The 24,112-nt window shown below is 42.3% G+C and overlaps 1 protein-coding gene across 1 annotated transcript in view; it reads left to right on the top strand.

Annotated features, from left to right (window-relative positions):
* The first annotated feature begins 2,455 nt into the window (after positions 1-2,455).
* The window catches only part of ACAD8 (acyl-CoA dehydrogenase family member 8), a 675,944-nt gene continuing 654,287 nt past the window's right edge, over positions 2,456-24,112 (top strand). The window contains exon 1 of the mRNA XM_050755982.1: positions 2,456-2,459. The gene's annotated coding sequence lies outside the window, so the exon portion shown is untranslated. The remainder of the gene's footprint in view (positions 2,460-24,112) is intronic.

A 24,112-nucleotide genomic window follows, 5' to 3' on the forward strand; every position in this document is an offset into this window, starting at 1 on the left:
CTTGCCATCCTTCAGAGGGCAGGATGCCCCAGGTCCCCCTGAAACCTTCCAGCTTCCCATTTTCTTTCACCCAGCCTAACTCATACATTTATATTTCCTGCCTGAATTCTGTGGGCTTTTGAATTTGCATTTCCCTGTATAAGGGATCCCTGAGAAAGGGTTTTAGTTTCTTTTTTCTTTTTCTTTTTTTTTTTTTTGAGGCAGAGTCTCACCCTGTAGCCCAGGCTGGAGTGCAATGGTGTGATCTCAGCTCACTGCAACCTCCACCTCCCGAGTTCAAGTGATTCTCGTGCCTCAGCCTCCCGAGTAGCTGGGATGACAGACGTGTGCCACCCCACCTGGCTAATTTTTGTATTTTTGGTAGAGACAGGGTTTCACCATTTTGGCCAGGCTGGTCTCAAACTCCCAACCTCAGGTGATCTGCCCACCTCAGCCTCCCAAAGTGCTGGGATACAGGCATGAGCCACTGCTCCCAGCCTGGGTGTCCGTTCTTTTGAGAACATAATATATCCAAGCCTCACCAGGCTCCTTAGAAGTATTAGTTGAAGCACATTTCACATGTTAATTACAAATTCTTTGTTAGGGAAATGGTCAGTGAATTGGCAAAGCCACATGGCATCCAGTTGGATACACATTTAAAGCTTTAGTTTCATATCCACTAGCTGCATGATCTCAGAAAGTTACCTAACATCTTTGGCCATGAGTTTCCTCACCTATAATATTCGGATAATAATAGTGACCCCATTGAGTTCTTATGATGATTAACTGAAATAGAGATCAATAAAAACTATCACTATTTTTTAGTACCTTTCTTTCCTAAGGATCCTTATTAGTTGGGACACAGCCATGTATGTTTGAATGCAATGTGTTTTCATTTGGGAAAAATAAGTACCAGCACTGATTCCTTGCTAAACAATAAAATACTCCTCCTCTCCTGACATGACACTTTGCCCCTCCATGTCTCTGTTTCTCTTCCATTGTACTACCTGACATACATGCACATTGCACCGAATGTCACTGGTCGGCTGACTGGAAGGGTGGTGAGAGGAAAGATAAGCTAGATGTGCCGGTGTATCCTTGACATGCCCAGCAGCGCCCCCTCCTGTGTCAACCCAGGCACTGGGACGGGCCCTGAGTGCTCCTGCCAATTGCATCCATTGAGATGAAAATTATTATTTATTTGGGGGCCCGGTATCAACACTTCTCTGCAAATAAGAGACAGGCTGATACTCCGCACCAGCAGGTAGCCACCCCCAACAGCTCCTGCTTCAAGTGGACTTTTTTTCCCCACTGCATTTCTTTCTGTAAAATGCCTTTTAGAATTCTGATGTTCCATTAATTCATCCTGGTCTTTACCACAACTGGTAGATGTTTACATATTTTCATTATTTAAAAGTGCTTGGAATTTTTTTTATCATAGAATTGAAACACAATATTCTTACTAGTAGTAAGAGCAAAAAAAAAAAAAAAAGATAATTATGTTTATTTTGCAACAGCTTTGTGACAGGAGAACTCACATGGTATGTCTTAATATGGAAAGCAAGCTCCCCTGCCCCCACCTTCAGGGTTCTCTCCCCAGTGCAGAGCACAGGGCTTCTTCACCCCTTGGGACAGACGGGCTGCTTGGCACGGCTAGTGACGGGGAATGGCTGAAAGAAGTCAAAGACATCCTTTCCTGCTATGGAAAATGGTAAGCTTCCATTTCCTGAGATAAATAATGTCTATCTAAGTGTGGAAACTCATTTTTGACAGATAGATGTTGAGCCTTGAGACATGCAAACCAAACACATAACAGGTGGACTCCAGTTGCTTCACTGAGTTTGAATTCTGTGAAAGAGTTGAGGAAACCTTGGCTCAAGTGTGGTTCTACCTTCTCCATGAAGCATCCAGAAGGAGACAGGCTCCTCAAAGGAGGAAATAAAATCAGACTAATATCACATGACGTGAGCCTTCTGGTTTGGTTTATTCCTTCCAGTGTCTTATTTTGAAATGGTTGACCATCCAGGTTAAATTTCCTAAAAGATTATTTTCATACATCTACTTCTTCACTAAAACACTTTCAGCGGCCCTCCACTGATGCTTTAGTCTTACCTTAAAGGCACTCCAGAATCAAACCACAATTTACATCCCTGATATATCCCATTTATACCCCATCTGAGCTCTCTGGCATCTGGTCAGGCTGCGGCAGCACCCATTTTTATTCATCACGTTGTGTCTGGAGAGTGACCTGGTCTCCTACTTGCTTTCCTTCCAGCTCGGCTCTTGCACCATCTTCTCTGACTGCCCAGCCACCTGCCCTCAGTGGTCTCCAGCATCTCTGAAAGCATCATCTGTGCTTATCATTTACTACCTGAAATATGCCATGTTTTTTCAATAAGACCACAAGAACCTTAAAAATGAGGTCTATGTTGCCCCATTTTTATTCTTAGCAACTAATATGGTTCCCTGTGCTTTGGGGGAAAAAATGCCAGTAATGTTTTGAGAAGAATATCAACTGCAGAAAACTGCTTTTCTGAGGTTCCATAGAGTCTTCTCCTTGTAGAGACCAGATAATTCTCTACCTTCTCCCTAAGCCTCTTCTCAGCTGCTACAGCCAAGAAGCTTCTGGCCTTCTCTCCCTTCCCCACAGAAAGGATGTGGGTTGAAGATGGATTCAAACAAAGGAATCAATAGCTGTCGTGTAGATGATGCTCCCAGGAGATGGGGCCATGCCAAATCCAATTTTCCTTTCAATGCACTTGGCTCGAGCCACACACCTGGTGGTCACGGCCCATCCGAGAAGCAACCAATTCAAGCAGAGGACCGGCTTTCTGAGAGGGGAACTTGGCAAACCCAAGTTGCCACGGTAACCAGGCTCCCAGCTTCAACATTTTCTACTTGTGTTTTTTAGTTTGGGGTTTATGTTTTGAAGAGTTTTTTTTCCTCTTCCTTTTAACCTCCAAATGTGTGAGAAAATGTCTGCCGGGGGAATTAAGATAACACATTGCATCTAACTGAGTAGGAGCTATGGGGATATAAAGGACTCTGAGACTGAAAAAATAACACACAGGACTTGGAATCCAAGCAACAGGATATTAGAACTGAGGGTTGCAGGTGGGTGCCCAGCCCTCCTGTGTAGCCTCCTTTTTTATTCAACCCATTTTTTAATATGCCATGATGACCACGTTCCATTTTTTAAAGCATTAAAAATCTTACATTTCTTGGGTCGGGTAGTATTTTTAAGAGAAATAGGGCTCAAAACATGTTCAAAAGGGCTATTTGCCATGCAGTTAGTCCCAAATTCGCTCAGCCTGTTTTCCTGCCAGCGGGGAAATATCACTCATTCAATATATCAACTGAACTGACCTATTGGGATAATTCTTGGAGACAGGAAACAAGGTAATGCCCAAGAGGACCCGAGGACCCAGGAGCATTTGTGGGAAGGCTGAATGCTGATTCCAACCCATCACTTTGCAGCTGGTAGCTCCAGCTCTAAATGGCTAGTTGAGGCCCCCATGAAAGAGAGGATGACAAAGTTGGAGGTGCAGATGCAATCCTCCCTGCTAGTGTTTTGTCCTGAGCTTCTGTGCCAGAATGGTAGTTTTGGCAGATTTAAAGTTGTAATGAAAATGGAGTACCCTAACTTTGCCAATTACAGAAAGAATGCTGTTTATCTCTCCTGTTAGCTGCTAAGTTGCCTTAAGGGCATAGATTAGAAGACATAGACGGAAGAAGAGAAGAGTTATTAAATTTTGAACCCGACACAAGAAAAAATTAGAGATAAACAGATGAGAAATAGAACATCTTAGATCTCAGCTAAGAGATCACGTGGATGAGATCATCAGTAACTTTAAGCTACATAAAACAGCAAACTCAATACTCACACTCATAGGTTACATATAATGAATTTTGCACATATTATATATTACACATATATTACATTTTACATATGACTGTGTATATAATTTTAACACATGCTGTCATGTATTGATGTAGTTTTCAATATGCAATTTCCAGTAAACTACACAGATGAAAACTTCAAAAACTGTTTTTCTTCTGACATATAGCTGCACATGTATGGCATGCATCATTTCCAGGGGACATGATAATCATCTATCAGTTTTAGGAGCTAAACTGAGCCCATGGAGATAATTAGCTCAGACACACAATGATAAACATGTCAAGATGGGAGATGCATTTCTTTCCTTAAACAAGAAATGGCAATATGATGGAAGATGTTGTTCCACGGTGGGTGGACAATATGCCTGTAATCAATCTTCCATAATAAATTATCTCTTAATTTAAGCTAATCTGTATTGGCCAGAAAATATCTGCTGATAGGATCATAAATTTGGGAATGAAGTTCTAGACTTTGAAATAAGCCTTCAGTTCTCAGGTCAGCTCTTCCATTCTTGAGTAAGACCCCCCCTTACTCCACCATCATCTACCATCATCATCGTCATCTCAGGTTTTATCCTATATTTAACAAAATTTAGAAAACATTATCTCATATTTTTATCTACAGATGCATTTCAATACCTCACAGCCATTATGAAGTCAGGGTATTTCTGCTGATGGCTCCTTTAAATCCACTGCTGCTGCAAAAACAAAATTTTTTTTCCTATCGTTTTCTTCTTCTGTGAAGAAGGGAGGCAATAAGTATTTGGAAATTTGGGGCCAAGAGGAATAGTAACTGAGTAGAGTGCAAATGACTAGATGCCTACAAAGATCTTTTTTTTTTTTTTTTTTTTTTTTTTGAGACGGAGTCTTGCTCTGTAGCCCGGGCTGGAGTGCAGTGGCCGGATCTCAGCTCACTGCAAGCTCCGCCTCCCGGGTTTGCGCCATTCTCCTGCCTCAGCCTCCTGAGTAGCTGGGACTACAGGCGCCCGCCACCTCGCCCGGCTAGTTTTTTTGTATTTTTAGTAGAGACGGGGTTTCACCGTGTTAGCCAGGATGGTCTTGATCTCCTGACCTCGTGATCTGCCCGTCTCGGCCTCCCAAAGTGCTGGGATTACAGGCTTGAGCCACCGCGCCCGGCCACAAATATCTTTTTTGGTGATAAATCCCATTAATTTTAAGACAAATCATCAATTTTATGTTAGATTTCTTTGGAGGCAAAATAAAATTTAAACTTATATTGAAAGACACATTTACATTTCAGAACCATTAAAATGGGAGGGGTAATTAATGTTCACCTTAGAACTAGAAATACATTGTTTTGTTTGGTTTCATTTTATTGTTTTGTCATGAAACTAACTGTGTCATTTAGCATATGAAAACCAGGGCTTACTTCTGGGTTAATTTAATACCAGGAGAAACTTCACATACACTTCTAAATATTATAATAGTGTGCTCTCAGTCTTGGTGTCACATGGATAGAGAAAAACTCAGACTAAGTAGAAAATGAATGACAATGGCTTAGGACCTCTCAGGTAGATGATATCCCAAGGCTGAAGATTCTCCCAAATTCATTTTCCTCTTCTATGCACTTAGCCTTTGATTGTTAGGCATTCATCTATTCAAAATGGAATATGAGATTACCACTTCTAAATAAGACATATTAACTAGTAGTAGACTAGCCCTATCACCTTAAATAACCATAGAAATGGAATGAAATACATGGAGCAATTTTTTTTCAGGCATTGGACCACAGGCATTCCCAGACTGCAATCGCTGAGAGAAGGTAAACACATGAGGTGAGCTCTACGATTTCCTTAGGTCTCTATCTGCAGATAATTTCCTGACCTTAGCACCATAAATTGGAGTCCAGAGATATCACAGTAGCCCTACTGAGCTAAAGACTCAGGGTTCAGAGTTTGGAGGAACCAAAGAGGTCACGGTGTGCAAGGCAAAGAACCAGAGAGGAGGAAGCTGCACATTTAGGGGGTTGGGAGAAGAAGGGCATGAGTTTATGTAGGGGTTTCTCACACATCTGTGGCCAAAGGCTAGGTTGCCTGTGTCCAGGGTGATACTAGATAAAGCTTACTAGAGAGTGAATAACTGTAAGTTGACAACAGAAGCAGTTATCAAAGGTAAAGTAGTTCTGGGAATATTGGAAGTCTTGGCCCACCTGAGTGGAGAAACTCCATTAACATTGTGTTAACTCCCCAGAAATCCAGCTAAGATATCAGAGAGGTCATGCCCTAGTAGGAAGGATCAAGCCTTAAGACTACGCCTTAAGAAGGACCAAGTCTAAAAGCAAGCACTGACAAAGTCCTCAGAGGAGAAAGAGTTTGGCAGTTGAGTATTACTAAGTTAGAACGCCTTTGGAAATACCTTGGGATTTCGACAAAGTATTCCAATAAAGCATAAATTCAAGTCTATATAAATTCAAAGCCATTTGTCAATAATTAAACTACCTCTAGAATAAAAATTATCACTTTTCAGAGAAAGATTACAGAAGTGAGTCTCTTTTTTTATTCAACCCTTTTTTTCATATGCTATAATGATCACATACCATTTTATTACAATGTACCACCAACAACGTCCACTAAACTATAAAAAATTACTGGATATACAACAAATGGGAAACTATGACCCATAGTCAGGAAAAGAAACTGGTTAGTGGGATCGTACCCTCAGATGATCTGGATGTTGGCTTCAGCAGACAAAAATTTTAAGGCAGAATTTATAAATATGCTCAAAGAATTTCTAAAAATTCAAGAATATGGTCATAATGAGAAAATGTAAGGAGACTTTCAGCAGAGAAAAGTTATTTTAAAAAAAGAATCACAGGAAAGTTCTAGAAGGAAACAAGACAATAGTTAAAATGTTTAAACTCATTGACAAACTTAGCAGACTGGAGGTGACAGAAAAGTCAGCAAACTTGAGAAATTATCAATACACATACTGAATTTTAAGAAGAAGGGAAAATGTTTGAAGCAAAATGAAACAGAGCCCCAGGTATCCATGGGCCACATTTAAACAGTCTAACACAGAGATCATAGGTCTGCAGAGAAGATAATGAAATGGGGCAGAAAAATATTTTAAAAATGCAATAGCTGAGCCGGGCGCCGGTGGCTTGCCTGTAAAATAACAAAAACTTTAAGGAGGACAAAGGCAAGGGCGGATACAAGGTTACAGGAGATCGAGCTAAACCCCAAAGTGAAAATCTCTACTAAAAATGAAAAAATTAGCCGGGGACATATTACACGTAGGGAAACAGCACTGAGCGTTGTCAGATTTATCGGGTCTGACTGAGGCAGAAACGCGTGAACCCAGGAGGCAATAGAACATCTTGCAGTGAGCCGAAATCGCTTTCAACTGAACTCTACAGCCTGGGCGACAGTGCTTAACTACAGAGTCTCAACAAAAGATAAAAAAAAAAAAAAAAAAAATAAAAAAAATGCAATGCTGAATACTTGCCTTTTTTTTTTTTTTTGATGTAAAATGAACGGAGTCAAACTCTGTCGCCCACTGGAGTACAGTGGCAGAACTCACTAATAGGCCACGGGTTACAGCCATTCTCCTGCTAAAGCCCCTGAGTAGCTGAGAAAACAGGCTCGCCACAGCTGAGAGCAGTTTTTTGTATTTTTTTAGGGGACGGGGTTTCAGGGGTCTCGATATTCCTGACCTTTATCCGCCCGGAAACCCAAAGTGTTTCAGCTTTACCGCGCCCTGCCTTTGAATATCAGAAGGGGGGTAGAGGAGCCAAAAAAATGAATAAGTAATCTTATAAAACGCTGAAAGGCTTTTCAACTTTCAACTTTCTTTCAAAGAACTCTACATTCAGCGAAAATATCCTAAATACAAAGATGAATACGGGATCATATTTATGATAAACTGAAGTTATGTGTTAAAAAGTGTTTCACCCAATAACAATGAGGGGGCCGGGTGCTGGCTCAAGCCTGTACATCCCAGTTCACTTTGGGGGCCGAGACGGGAGTGCAACAGAAAGGATGAATAAGTAAATATCCTGGCTAACATGGTGAAACCCCTTCTCTACTAAAAAATTCAAAAAAAACCCTTCTGGCGGGCTACAGGTAGTCCTCTACTTTGCATGAATGGCGTGAACGGGAGGCGGAGCTTGCAGTGAAAAATGACTGAACTGCACTGACAGAGCGAGTGTTCAAAAAAAGAAAGTGATTTTAATAATCAATGGGAAAATTATGATAGCTCCATGACCTTTAAAAATTTTCATTAAAATACTAACTCTCTTACTATGGGTTATATAAATGTATAAGAAAGTAAAGAATTAGTAAAAATTAATATGTATTTGTTATACTGTAATTTAAAGCTAGAAAAATTGAGAATGAAGGGTTTTCTTTGTAAAAACAGATCATCAAGAGGAGTTTGAGAAGTCCTTGCCTTCTGCTCTTTACATAACTTCGGATACCGAGTGAGCAGCTTTTCCATGTCTTGGAATATTTTTGTACTCCTGAAGTTTGAATCAGTTTTTAACATTTCTGCCTTTCTGTGCTCAATGTCATGAAGTATGTCTGAGAGTTCTTTTAATGCAGTTGTGTTTTTTATTATTTAGTGGCATTACTTCTGAGACACCATCCTCCATTTTCCTCCCACTTTCTTCATTTATGCTGGTAAGTTTGCCTTCACTAAGCTGCTCTGGCTGAACATCTAGAGCCTTGTGAGTGCGGGCAGTCTCAGCATCCCCATAGTCAGGTATTTCTCCTGTAACTCCACTGGCGTTCTGTCATTAACACTTTTCATTTCTTTCCTGCACTTTTATCTGTGGTGGCCAATTCCTTCAATTGAGTATCCATTTCTGTGAAATGTTCTGTGGGTTTGTCCCTGGAGGACAAAGAGGTGACACACCCACACGTTTTGCTATGTGTGCATAAATTAAATACCAGATGCAGAGTGACATATTCACAGACAGACTTTGAAGGAAGTGACATGATTGCTTACTGATCGTGATGTGCATCTGTCACTTAGGTTGTGATTTGTGGACTGAAGAGCTCACAGCAAAGTTTGTATCTTGTAAAATTAGTCACAGTTAATACACTGTGCTAACTAAAATATAAATTGTGCTGTTGGAGGACCAGTATTGATTAAATAAATGCAATAACTGGAATTTGTGCATATCAAAACTGTGCAAAGCAAAGACTACCTCTACCTAAAGCAAATATAATGTGGGGCAGGTTTATAACATGCATAATTTTAAAATGTTAACATAATAGCACAAAGTTGGTGGGTGGGTAAAATGGAATCACACCACTATATAGCCATTACATTTTTGAAATAATACAGTAATGAGAAATATATGAAGTGGTATGTGTCACAATATTGACTCTGATTAAATTTTTAACTGAAATTTTAGTTGTGAGATAATTCTAGAATACCAGGGACTTGTAAGAAATCATTCGGAGATCCTACGCACTCTTTACCCATTTGCCCCAACAGTAACATATTACAAACCTATAGTACCACAATATAACCGGGATACTGACATTGATCTAAGCCATAGATCTGACTCAGATTTCCCCAGTTTTACTTGTAGTTAATTGTGTGTGTGTATTTAGTTCTATATAATTCTATCACATGTGTAAGTTCGTGTTCCACCACTGCAGTCAGGATGCACAGCCGTTCTGCAGCCACAAGGATCCCTCCTGCTGCCCTTTTAAAGCCACACCCAGCTCCCTCCCCATTCTCTAATCTTTAGCAACCCTTACTCTGTTTTCCATTTTTAAAATTTTGTCATAAAAAATTACATAAATGTAGTTATACAATAGGTAACCTTTGGGGATTTTTTTAATCAGAATAATCCTCTGGAAATTCACACAAGCAGTTGCATGTATCAGTAGTTTGTGCGTTTTTCTTGTTGTGTAGTATTCTGTGGTATGGACGTACCACAGATTGTTTAACACGTCATCCACTGAGGCACATCTTGGTGGTTTCCAACTTGAGGTTATTACAAACAAAGCTGCTATGAGCATCTGTTTACATGTTTTTATGTGAGCATGAATTTTAATTCCTTTGGTATTTAGAAGTTAAAATGCATATTATTATCCCCAGAACAAACAGTAAAAAAAAATGCAAAGAATTATTTCTATGAGCTAGTTGAGGAAATAAATTGGAATAATATACAATAGTTCAGTAATCTAAAAGAAGACGGGAAGAAAAACAGAAAGCACAAATAGGAAAATGGTAAGTTTAAACCCAATCATATGAATTATTACATTCAATGTAGATAGGTTTGAAGTAACATTAGGAGGCACGTTGTATAATCAGATAGACGAGAATCAGCTATCATGCAATATCAAACCTTACTACAAGTTTTAAGAATGTAGGTAATAGCAAGACGTGCAAAGCATGGAGACACAGGGAAATGGCCAGCAACAACCTCACGTCCTCTCTTCCACATCAGGACACATGCACTCTCAGAGCTGACGCAGAAGATTTCCAGGTGACGCATGCTACCACTTACACAAAGGGAGTTCGTTTGCTCATGAGTCATCTCTATTTTACATTCCAGTATTGTCTAGTAATTACCTAGATGACACAAACATTATCTAGCCAAAAAAACAAATAGACTCCAGGTTTGTTTGCCATAAACAATAATAGACAAACTAGGTATATCCTCTTAAAAGCATTCCATAGATGAAAACTCATACACTGCTAATAACCATCAGGAGGTCCAGTTACCATGTTTATATATCATGTGATTTGAACTGATTATTTCTCCTGCAGGCATCCCTAATTGAAACAAACCATTTGTTTTGAAGACTTCCTTTCCCCTTCAAATGATGATGACTTTATTAAAATCAATTTACCATACATGTACAGATCTATTTTGGGACTCTTCATTCTTTTCCTTGGTCTCTAAGTGGTTTGGCCACTTAGAAGTCACTTAACCTTTCAGAGCCTCAAAGTCCTAATACATAAAATAGCAATAGCAATATGTAATTGATTGAATTATGTTGATGATTAATTGTGAAGTGTCTGGTACATAAAAATACTCACTAATTGATAGTTATGGTAAACATATTTTCTGAATGCAAATTAAGCTACAAAAATTGAAAAAAGATTGTATTTTCTCCCCTATTTGAGACTATAAATATGGAAAATCATAGAAAAGCATAATAAAATCACTTTAGTAATTAATACATCACCTTATGAAAATATAATTTAAAACAATGAGACAACCTATACCTTCACAAAAATCCTGAACATATTATTGTTATTAATATGTGGCATATGAAATATATATGCAGGCATGAGGAAACTTCAAAAAGTTCATGGAAAAAATCAAATTAAAAGATTAAAAACTGAAGTGCAAACTTTATTTCTCAACATAATCTCCCTGGAGTTCAAGACACTTCTGTAAGTGACGATGCCAGCCAATTAGTCCATTCCTAAGAACTGAGTGTCCTGGGAATTTAATCATGTCAATGCAGTCTTTTTTACATTATTAACTGAAGAAAAACGGAAGTCTTTTAACGATTATTTTAATATTAAGAAACTACAAGAAGTCATAGGGAGCCAAATCATGACTGTAAGGTGGATGCCTAATAACTTACCACCAAACTCCTGCAAAATTGTCCTTGCTTGATGGCAGGAATGAGCAGGAGCATTGTTGTAGTGAAGAAGGACTTTCTTGTGAAGCTTTCCCAGGACTTTTTCTGCTAAAGCTTTGGCTTTCTCAAAACACTCTCATAATAAACAGATGTTACCATTCTTTGACCCTCCAGAAATTCAACAAGCGAAATGGCATGAGCATCCCAAAAAAACTTTTTCCAAGACTTTTGCTTTTGACTAATCTGCTTCTGCTGTGACTGGAGCACTTCCACCTGTTGGTAGCCATTGCTTTGATTGTGCATGGTCTTCAGGAGTATACTGGGAGAGCCATATTTCATCTCCTGTTACCATTCTTCAAATAAATGCTTCAGGATTTTGATCCCATTTGTTTAAAATTCTCATTGATACCTCTGCTCTTGTCTGCAGCTGACCTGAATACAATGTGCTTGGCACCCACCAGGTGGAAAGTTTGCTCAACTTTAATTTTTCAGTCAGAATTGTATAAGCTGAACCAATTGAGATGCCTATGGTGTTGGCAATTGTTTCTGCTGTGAGTCGTCAGTTCTCTTCAATAAGGGCATAAACAAGATGAATTTTTTCCTCAAAAATTGATGTGAATGATCTGCCATTGTGGACTTTCATCTTCAACATTATCTCATCCCTTCTTAAAATGAGTTATCAATTTGTAAACTGCTGGAGTTTTAGGGCATTATTCCCATAAAGTTTTTATAAAGCATCAATAATTTTACTATTCTTCCAGCCAAGCTTCACCATAAATTGGATGCTTCTCCTTGCTTCAATTTTAGCAGAATTCATGTTGCTCTGATAGGGAACCTTTTCAAACTGATGTCTTACCTTTCTTAGTGCCTCACACTAGATCCTGTTTAGTCATTTTATAACAAGTTAGTACAAGTTTATATTGGTACAAGAAAAATTTCTGAAATATGTGCATAGTCTTTTTAATACTCTGCATTTTCCATGAACTATCTGAAGACCCCTGCTGTGCCTTTCATGTGTTTCCTAAAGCTGAGTCATATGTCTGAAAGCTGAATGATACCTCCCCACCGCCAACCAATCATCAACCTTTGACTGGCAAATCCCTATTCATCCTACCAAGCTCATGTGTCACCTCCTCTAGAAAGTCTTCCCTGCCTCTTCTCCCTAGTAGTGCCCATTTATGCCCATTCATGGCTGTATTGCTGAATGTACCACCTTACAAGTATCTGTGTATCTTTTTTTCACATTAGACATTGGAGTCCTTCAGAGTAGGGACAGTGTCTTTTTTTTCTTTCTTTCTTTCTTTCTTTCTTTCTTTCTTTCTTTCTTTCTTTCTTTCTTTCTTTCTTTCTTCTTTCTTCTTTCTCTCTTTCTCTTCTTTTCTTTTTTTTTTTTTTTTGCTAACCCTTTCCATGTATCCTCCCAAACACATGTGCCTTTCCCACAGTAGGTGCTTCATGTAGGTGCTTAATAGCTTCACCTATCTTCCTCTATGCTGCTTCTTATCTATCGATAAACTTTTAAGTGACTATGTACACATCTTCCAGCTACATTACTCAAGTGTAAACATTTCAATCCCATCCAGATGTCAAAACACAGCTGATTTTTCTGAATGCAGGGATTCCCTCTGGGAACTATGGCTTTGGAACAGTGAAGCATATCCTAGTAATGAGGCATGGAGGAGACACCTGGAACCCATTAGCAAAGGATAAGCTGCCATTCCTAACATCTAACTGGGGGCTTTCATCCAGTACAACGTATGATTGATCAAACTTTGGGAGCAGTAGATAGTACACAAAGTATATTGTTGCTGATTTTGATTTCTCTTTAGTCCATACAAGTTGTTTCTCATCATTGCTTAGGGAACCAACTGAAATCCAAGTTTCACCATGAAAGGAGATTTGACCTCACCAGGTTAATCACTATGGCTGACCTAATTTGAATCAAAATTGAGTTCCGAGTCAGGAACACCAAAATCAACCTAATGAAGTGCTAACTTAGACAAGTTACTAGGGTATGATTGAAAACAATATATCTGATATCTAGAAGAAAGTAAATGGTTTGACATGAACAGATTAAGTACATGAGAGTTCTGAATCCAGTTCTCAAGCCAAGGTCAGGTATCCAAGTTATTAGAATCAGGTCATCAACTAATGTCAGAAGCAACAAAATCAGTTGGGAAGGCCATAAGAATATGGTCAATGTCTTCTGCATTTACATTTCCTCCTTCTCCTTTACATTTTCCTCCTTCAACTCTTAGCACTTTCCTTAGACATTCGTAGGAGGAAAAAAACAAAAACAAAAGCCTTCAGAGCAATCAACTTTAAAAGTTTCAATAATTAAGCCATTAGACCTAAGCACTCAGAGAACAATTTGGTTTTCTTTACCCTGTAGAATAGTAGGAAGCAGCTTCTTGTCTATAACAAAGCACAATTTATCCCTGGATTATTTCTGATAGTACTAGCTGCTATGACAAATCCCAAATCTCAGTGGAATTTATTTCTCACTCACACAAAGTAGCAAACACATGTCCCTGGTGCACTTGAGACTCTTTTTCACATGGTGAGTCAGAGACTCAGTTTCCTGTTTGCTGTGGCTCCTCCTCTTCCCAATCCATGACCTCCACAGCCTCCACTCTCATCCACACCAAGCCAGATGGGGAACAAATATGGAGGACTGAGCATCAAATTCTTTTTTCAATGGAGCTGGCCGGAAAGTGGCAGAAATCACTTCCACTCGTACTCTTTTGGCCAGAACTCAGCTACCTGGCTGGCCTTAACTGAAAAGGAAATGAGGAAATACAGTCCTAGCTGAGAAGAGAGAATCAGGTAGCAGACTCTGTTGTAATCACCTTTTGCACTTTTTTAAATTTCTCAGAGGGATAAGGAGGTAGGAGAAAAGTTTCTAACTTAAGATTATTAAATCTGAGTTTAATTCATCACGTCCAGTTTATTTGTCCTCAAAAAAAAGGTTACACTACCTTGGACTAACCCTTTGGAGATTTGATAATATTCCAGTTGAGCAATCTAGGTACCCAGAACTAGAATCACCCCTTCATCTGTTGTTTATAGGTCAAAAACCAAAGTTCCCCATGTTTCTACTTGTTTGTTCTTTCATGCAAACATTACATATTTATACAGCATCTACTCTACGGAAAGCACTATGCTGGAGAGACAGGAGATAGCAAGACCTCTCCCAGGAAGCAGTGTGATTTAGCAGAAGATCTATGCTTCATCCAACTGTTATAATCCAGTCTTAGCAGCCAAGCCAGGTTCCAGCTCACCTTAGATTCAGGGCTAGGTCCTAACCAAAATGAAAGGCTTCTCCCTAAGTAGTACACTCATGTGTGTCTGAATATCCAGGGCTGCCCTGTAATCCCTGCTGTTCTTCTGGTCTTGGCTCCTGCCCCCACCCCACCCCCACTCCATTCCAAGTGTCTTTCTGCATATTCACATCTTGCTTATTTGATCATACTATCTCTAAATTCTCTGTGAATAAAGTTGCCTCTCTCAGGATGACTGAAATACAAAGCCCTGTGTCAAAACATGCACAAAACAATGCTGAAAAAGTTATTGTACTATAAAGGTTGTGGATTGCAGTGTCTGTTTCTTCCACAAGAAAATGGTGAAAATAGGGTGGAGAGACAGTAAGAAGTGAGGAGAATGCCCCATTTTGGATTCTCCACCAGCTACTTCTCCAGTCACTGAACCCTTCTCTCCTCCCCACTAGAATTGTTGACTTGGCTGCTGAGGGAGGTCTTGGGGCTCAAAGAGGCTTGACAACCATCTATGAAAAAGGTGGGATGAACGCAAAAGGCCCTTAGAAGGAACCAGACCCATGCCTTCTTGTCCCTGCTCCCTGGGTCACTGGAGGGTGTGTAAGCGGAGGAGTTCCACAGCAAGGGAAAAGAACCGGAGAACCAGTCACAGACGTGTATATCTTGCATCTTCTTTGTCATTTAGATTCCTAGTCATCCCTGAGTTTGGGTTTGAAGGGGCGTGCAAATATGGGCATGTTTTGGGAAAATGCAAAAATGAATTAATGAGTGACTCTCTTGGCCTGAACTCACATCCTGGACACTCCGGGTCTGAGACACCAGCCTGTGCTGGCCTCCAGGAGTCGATGGCACCGGCAAGTCTGAAGGTGTTAGAAAGAGACTTCAAGGTTTATTTGTGCCCAAGAGGCATGCAGGAGGCTGGCCCCAGGATGCTGGGCAGAGACAGGGAATTCGAGAAGGAAGACGAGAGACAGGGACTTGGGCCGCTGCACGTGGCAGGCAGCCCAAGGAGATGGTGGTTCAGAGATTCAGAGCTGCCTGTCAATTCTTGATGAATTTAGCACCTGAGCTGGTTCCCAGGTGGGAGAGAAGGCTGAGAAAGCTTCCTCCCTAAAAACCGTCTTTGAGGTTTATGTCCGAGTTAGGAAAGGGGAAGTGATTCCTTTTTTTTTTTTTTTTTTTCCACAGAGAAATTGAAACACCGTTATGTTGTAGCTCCTGATAGCAATCTCATTCAGCAAGTCTGACTACAGGCCTACCAGTGCTTTTTGTTTTTGTTAAGTATTTAAATAGGCACCAACATGCATATTTCATTCTGCATTTCACCACGGCTCCACTACCTCATCCGTGTTCTGCGGCTCCTCCTGCTCGCCAGTGCTAAGTTCGCGTCTAGGGGAGACAGGCACTGCTGAAAATGAAAGTGGTCCTGTCGAGGCAACGGGAAAGAGCAGCTCTTGGTTTCTTGGGGCTCAGTAGCCTGACAACACAAGGTAAACGTTTCGAAAGGCGGACCATCTGAGTGGTCCAGACAGCGTGTGCTGGAAGACACCGGAGATGGAGAAAAAGACCTCGGAGGGGAAACGGCGGGACAGCGGGACACCATGGACAGCGGCACTTGGCAGGCGGAGGAGAGGGAGAAGGAGCCCGCCTAGGAGGCACCAGCCAGCTGAATCCCGGAACCAGGAAGGAGCAGTTTCCTGTGTCCGGGAGGCGCTGCTTCCACTGACTGGACGGAGGTGTTGTTTTGAAAGACCAATTAAAGAGAAGTTAGTGATGGAATCAAGTCAAGGTCACAGTGGGGAGCTATAAGAGATGTACCAGTAGGAGATGAGGAATCACTGAAGGGTTTTGACTTTTTAGAAAGGCAATCTGGAATCTGCTGCAGTGATGCAGGTCTGAGTAATCAAGTGCTCGGTTTGGAATGACGGCAGTTAACACAGAGACTGTATGTTGAAAGACCTCGTTCGATGGTGTTTCCTGATTCAATACATGAAATAAAGGAAAGAGAAAAGCAAAAGTAACCCAGAACTGCAGGCTGCATGATTTACAAATGCAGTGCCATTTATAAACATAGAGAAGACTGGGCCGGGTGCAGTAGCTCATGCCTGTAGTCCCAGCACTTTGGGAGGCCGAGGTGGGTGGATCACGAGGTTAGGAGCTCGAGACCAGCCTGGCCAACATGGTGAAACCCCGTCTCTACTAAAAATACAAAAAATTAGCCAGGTGTGGTGGCGGGGGCCTGTAATCCCAGCTACTCGGGAGACTGAGGCATGAGAATCGCTTGAACCCAGGAGGTGGAGCTTTCAGTGAGCGGAGATTGCATCATTGCACTTCAGCCCGGACGACAGTGCAAGACTCCATCAAAAAAAAAAAAAAAAAAAAAAAAGTAGAGAAGACTGAAGGGAGAACTTACTTGAAAAGGAAGACAGGGTCACGGAAGACATCTGAAGTTTAAGGTCACAGCATTATACAAAGGTGGAGATGTCTTTGAAGCAATTGGTGAAGCAGATCTCACATTTGTAAAAGAAGTTGAAATGTAGCCATCAACTGGAAAAAGTCATCAGGCCAAGGACATGGTGAAAATGGGGGCAGAACTGGTTCAGGAAAAGAAGAAATTTAAAAGAAGAGTGTGGCAAAAATAAAAACACAAACGCATGCCACAAATACAGTTAAAAGACAAGTGATATCCAGGGAAAATTATTGCATCATATATAAAAGACAAAGTATTGATGTCCAAACTATGTAAATAATTTTTAAAAGAATAAGAAAAAAAAAAGACAAATTACCTAATCAAAATTATCCAAGGATATAATAAATAGCAAACATCATAGAAAAGAAAATATAACTGGCTCAAGAACACATGAAAGAATACTTGAACTCTCCAGAACTGGGGACCCAGGATGATGTGGCACTGTGCAGGGACGGGCCAAATTCTGAATCCCTGTGCCACTCCTGAGGAGCCGTGAAAACTTTACCAAGTTATTAAACCTCTTTCATGACCTGTAAAATGAGAATGATAGCAACAGAAGCTTCCTGAAAGCATTGCGGTGAAGATTAAATAAGTTAACATATGTAAACTGCTTAGAACAGTGGCTGGCACAGAATAAGCACTAAGTAATTGCAAGCTATTATTAACGATAGAGCAATACAAATTAAAGTACCAATGAAATATAATTTTTCACCCACATATTGTCAAAATTTTGAAGTATGAGAATATCAAGTGTTGACAAGGATTTGGGTGAAATGATACTCTTATAAACTGCAAGTAGGAATGCAAATTGGTACATCCACTTTGGAGAAAAAAATGGCATATTTTATAAAATTGAAAATATGCCTTATTTAAGACCCAACAATTCTACCTCTGAGTATATGCCTCACAGAAACTCTTGCATATGTGCACCGGAAAACATGTCCAAAGTTGTTGACTGAAGCATATTTTTTGTTATGGTTAAGAGAAAAACATTGGAAAGAACATATCATGTCTATACATAGTGGAATATATTGTAAAAATAATTCAATACATTTAATGACAGAATACTGTACAGCAGTTAAAAAAAATAAACCAGACCTCTCTAAATATAGCAGGTGGCCAGCAACAAACACTAGAGACAGTATGATGCCTATGTATCATTTATGATGTTATGTACTTAAAACCATAAACATGAACCACAATGCTTGCTTCTAGGGAGAACCAGAAGGGAGCAGAAAGAGGGATGTTGGTTGAAGGCAACTTTCATTTTCTCTGGAGTCTTTTATTTCTTCCAAAAGCAAAAAGAATACTAGATACAAAGGAGACAAAATGCTAACAGTTGTTGATTTTGGATGGCAAAAATATGCATGTAAGTTATATTATTCTTTGTACTTTTTATATTTTTAAAATTTGAAAATGTAAAATGCTGTCTGAACAGATGTTCTGGGTGTTATCTAAAGTACTTCATAAGAAAAAGAAGAAAAGCAATGAAAAGAGTGCAGAGAACTGGGCCTTGAAAACAGCCTGCTCAGGGAGAGGAGGTAGTGGGGCCCTGGCCAGGGAATGGGAAGTTGGCAGCAAGAACCGAGGCCCTGGCGACCACATAACCCAGGGAAGAGACTGTACTGGAAGGAGGGGTTTCAGCTGGGCCATGTACCCTGAGGGATTGCTCTAGTGGAGCAGGAGAAGAATGGGCCCAGGCTCATGAGGCAGAGTCCATTATCCTGCAAGAGAGAAGCCTCATTGAAGGGCACAAGAATGGAAAAACGTGGGGAGTGGGGGTAGTAAGAGTACCAGGGATCAGTCCACGATTCAGGGAAGTAGAGGCAGAACAGCCTTGGAGGGTGAAACGTCTAGGTGGGACGGGGTTGGTTCAGATCCCCAAACCTGTGCTGTTGATGGAATCAGGGGAAGAGGCGGTGGAGGAGGCCCCGGTGCCCTCTGGAAACACGGAAAGGCCGGGAGGGCAGTCCCTTCAGAGCGCAGGGCTGAATCCCGGCCACGCCAGGCCCCCAGGGCAAGCGCACACCTGAGGCGGCCCCAGAGCGGCCACCCCCACGCTGGCATGCCTCCCGGTGCCCCTGCTGTGCTCGGGAAGGACTAGAGAATGAGCCTGTGTTCAGGCCAGGCTTACTACAGCCACCCACGAGGAGAGCTGGCAGCCGTCCCCAGGGTGGGGGCTGCGCAGCAGATGCACTCTTTCTCATTAAGTGACTTGCATATGGAGTGGAGACACCTCTCCCCTCGCCCACCCTGGCTCCCGGCCCTCACGTGCTCTGCGGGCTGCCAGCTTCCTCGGCTCCACGCACACCGCCAGCACCGCCCAGGCACCGGGCCCGCAGCAGGAGGAGGCCGCGGTGCAGGCGGGCAGAGCCCAGCAGAGGCGGGAGCAGAGCAGAGGCAGGGGCTGTCCTTCCCTCCCGGAGATCGCAGGTCTCTCTCAGATGTGACGGGAACAGTCACAGACAAGGGGACTCATTATTTTCGTGTTCACTGCTCAGCGATCTGGGTTCCCACCTGGAATCCTCCAGGGAGGCAGCGCTCAGCCAGCGGGAGGGAGGGAGGAGGGCTGGGAAGGAAAGAGGAATTACCGCCCTGCTCAAGGACAAGGCACCTCCTGAGCGCTTTGCAGACCCACTGCCCCGCTCCCTTGCGTTCCATGTTTTCATGGAAGACCCTGGGTTCCCAAGGGAAAGCACAAAGCCGCTCCCATTCTTCGCTCACCTCTGTATCAGGACTTACATAAAAGCCTTAAGTACTGAATAGATTACGTAGCACCTTGGTCTAAAATTGAACATAAACATATGCTTAACCTTAAAAAATTGCAATGTGTATTAAACTTGAAATGGCTTTCTTTCTGATTTTGTAAATTGCAAAATTTTGGAGACAGCTATCAAAGCTAAATTTTCCTTCTTAGCATGTGGCCTGCACACATTCTGGGTCTGCATGAATTAGATAATCCCGACACAGGTATGAATGCAAGCACATTTATACACAGAAACTCTCACATATGTACGGGAACCAAACACGTATGCAGAGACATAAAACTTGCTTCTCCTATCTCTGTTCTCCCTCCCCGTCAGTTAAGATGAAACCTTGCCTTCCCCAAGGATATCTTCCAAATGTCCTTCTCCAAGAACCCTCTAACAAACCCCACTGTGGCAAAACCTCCCTGATTAGATGTCAAGAACCGGATTCCAACTTTCACCTCCTGTGTCTGAAACTTTGGGCAAATATCTGAATGTCCCTGAGCTTCAATTTTCCTTTCACTCCTTTAGCATAGGGTTAAAACTAGCGAAGACTAGAAAACTATTGAGCAAGTTGAATGAGGTAACACATGTCTTAGTCCTACTTGATCTGGGTCCTCCAAAAACACAGATGTCCAGATAGAATTTGGTTAGAAAGAGACTGATTGGAGGAAACACCCATGAGGAAAACTGGGTCACCAGAGGAGACAGCGGCGGGTGACAGGGAGCCCTCAGGCCTGAGAAGGAGGAATGGAGGAGGGAATGAAGCATGGCCGCCAACTGCAATGAGGGGCTAAGAAGCTCCAGCCAGGCCAAGGAGAGACTTCTGGTCCCAGGCACCTGCCAGAGAGGCTGATGCTTAAGGTGGATAAGCAAGGACCCATTGCCTTGGGACACTTTCTTAGGACGAGGGACCTAAAGGCCTGGCAAGGACCTGGCAATGCGGCTGGCTCACAGCTGGGTGGCACTTTGAAGCCTAGAAAAGCTGTGGTCTGCTCTTGGTAAAACGGAAAGGCCTGAGTTGTGATTGCAGGTAGGTAGGAGAAGGAGTAAAGACGTCATTGGAGGAGTCATGCTGGAGTGGATGTGAGGCCAGCAGAGCCACAGAGATTTGCGTTCCACAGGAGGGACCTAGGACACACAGTGCACTAAGGCCGCTAGGAATGCACTGGATCGGCATCGCCAAAGGGTTCCGCGATGGCTCACCTCTGCAGGTCAAGGCCCGAGGTAGGAGGGTCACCACCTGTGTTGGTTAATTCCAAGGATGATGGGGACCGGGCAATAGTGGCTGCAGGCTGGAAAGGTCAGAGGGCCAACCCAGGGGCCTTGACTGGCAGAGAGCCACGGAGATGGTGCATAGATTGCAGAGTGCCTAGGGGCAAAATAGATGGGCCACCAACAGCATGCTGCTTAACAGTTATAACAAAAGCTGCAGGGTAGGAATGGAGGAGCAGGAGGCTGAGGGTAGGAACACCACAACAGCCACACCTCCTGGCCCAGTTCCCACATCTGAGTCCATTCCAGATTGGAAACCCACTGACAGAGAGCAGTCTGGGCTGCTAGGAGGCAGGACTCTGCAATGCGATGGCAAGTATGGACTGTAATGATTTCCCAAGTCCTTTCCCAAAAAATCTATGACCCTTTGGTTATGACTGTGTATACTGGAGAAAGAGAAATATGCCTTTGGAGTGGGAATTTATGGGGGCCAGGTAACAACTGGAGTCGTGGCTAAGGTCTGGATCACATTGGCCCATGGGGTCCACAGATCCACCTGAAGAGCATTTCCCAGGCACAGAGTGTATAATTGAAATTCACATGCTTGGCGGTTTGTTCCAGCCCACTCTTAATAGCACCTGTGTCAATTTGGGTGCTGCAACGATGGGATTAGACACAGAAAACATTTATGGGTGAACGACTGTGAAGGAAAATAAGGAAGAAAATGAAGGAGACCAGGAGGCTTGTCAGACCTGGATGTAGGTCCAATCTCCCTGAAGGAGAAAGGGGAGAAAAGGAAGGGAAGAAGAAAGATCGTAGACTGTATGGGAACTTTAGGACACTTTTGACATGGCAAACGGTAAGTCCTTGGCCAGTCACACGTCTGAAAATCACTGCCTCTTCCAGAGCCAGACCTGCACAGGTTTCCTGCTGTGCTTACTTCTGGGCTAGAAGCAGCTGTGGACATCACGGCCTGGGCACGAGAGTGGTAACTGGGCTTCCAGACACAGCAGTTGGGATTGGCAATCCCCCACCATCCTTACCTGTGGCAAGAGTTCTTCCACGCCCACCACAGGTACCCACACGACAGGTTTATACAAGGACAAGAGGCTTTCTTCCCTCTTTCCCTGGAGTCTGTACAGTCATCTTTTGCATTTGGCTAGATTAGGTTAATTTTTACATTCGTTGGCACACATTTGGAATTCAATAATTCTGCCAACATTCATTGAGTACTTACTAAGTGCCAAGTTGTGTGCTAAGCACTCACAATGAAAAAGAGTTAAAATATGTTCCTGATCATATGGAACATATAGATGCAAGATTCCTTGCAATCTAGCCAAAGGAAACAAACATGTAAACAAGAAGGGGCAAGGAGGTGTTAAATGCCTATGACAAATTTGTAGGGCAGAGTGGAGGCAAGGGGAGAGGTGTTTCTCACATATGGTTTGTGGAGAAATGCCAAGAAAAGGCTTTATCGGTGAGAATACCGACACTGAGCAAAGTCTGGAAAGGTGAGCAGGCATTCTCTGAGCAGCTCGGCAGGGACGCCGTGGGCCTGAGGATTAGGGTGCAGTCTGAGGCACTGGGATGCCATGAACAACGTAGCATGCTGTGCACACTGCACGTAATCGAGGAATTCCAGGAGGGAGGCGGTAAGATGCAAGATTGACCTCAAGGCCAGATGGTGGGTGCAGATTATGTGGGCCTCACTAAAGGGCATGCATCTTATCTGGAGACTGGGAGGAATTACTTTAAAGGCAACACCATAACCAAATTTGCATTGTTAAAACAAAGAAACAAAAACACCCTGATATTTGGGTAGAGGATGGATGGCCAGGAAGAAGACAGATTCAGAAAGGCCATTCTGATAATTCAGGAGAGAAAAGGATGATGGTCTACTACAGCCTGCATGGCAGTGGAGACAGAGACGCAAAGGTGGATAGAAGATGTCAGGATGGAAGGATCTGTTGGATTGGAGGCACACCTGAGTACACTTCAGCTGTGCTACCTGGGTGCGTGGCAGGGTGCACAATCTGTTCCATCAAGGGGCACACCTGGCATTGGCATAGCACCTACGATCCACAAGCACTGTTCACATCCACTGTCATCTCAGGAGAAAAAAATGAGCCTCATCCTAAGCAGAAGAGGAATTTGGGTATTCCGGTTTCAAATTCCATACTTTTTTCACTACATTAGAAGAGGTAGTGAAGAGTGACACCTCTTGGGCCAGAGAGCATTCAAGTCCTGGGTAAAATATCTGCTGCAGTCTGTTCCCTCATAAGTAAAACTAGATGAGTAAGAGTACCACAATCACAAGGTGGTTGTAAGTATTTAAAAGGTCAATAGAAGAAAGGTACCCATACAAGAGGCTAGCATTTAGCAAGCATTTAATTAAAGTAGCTTTAATAACCAGGAATGTGATTCGAATCTTTGGAGCCTTCAAAAACACAAATTCCCAGGCACCATCCCCAGAAATCCTGATTAAATAGACCCTGATGCAGTTTAGGAATCTGAATTTTTACATAGCTCTCCGCAGGGATTTAAGCATTCATTCCAGGTGAAGGATTGCTGTTCTTGTTCAAAAAAGATACAGGAGTTTGAGTTCAAAGAAGCAACTTCCAGCTGGAGATACAGACATTGTTTCATCAGAACTTACATCCAGTGGGATCATCTCAGATCGCAATTTTTTTTTGTTTAGGGTCAATAACTAAGTTCATGGGACACTATGAGGTGGGAGTTAGCTGACTGTGTTGGCCACTGTCTTACCTTTCCTAGCCATTCTCCACATTTTCTCTGTTCTGGATGTAGAGTTTTAGTTGGCAGCTCTGCAAGAAGCTCATGGTCAGCGGAGAGAGTGTCCCAGCAGTGAGAGCCTTGCATGTGGAGGCTGAGGTCCCCCTCAGCTTCAAAGCCCTTGCATCTACAGTGAGATTGTGGAAAAGAAGGGTGGCG

Source organism: Macaca thibetana, chromosome 14, assembly GCF_024542745.1.
Source record: "Macaca thibetana thibetana isolate TM-01 chromosome 14, ASM2454274v1, whole genome shotgun sequence".
Taxonomy (NCBI): domain Eukaryota; kingdom Metazoa; phylum Chordata; class Mammalia; order Primates; family Cercopithecidae; genus Macaca; species Macaca thibetana.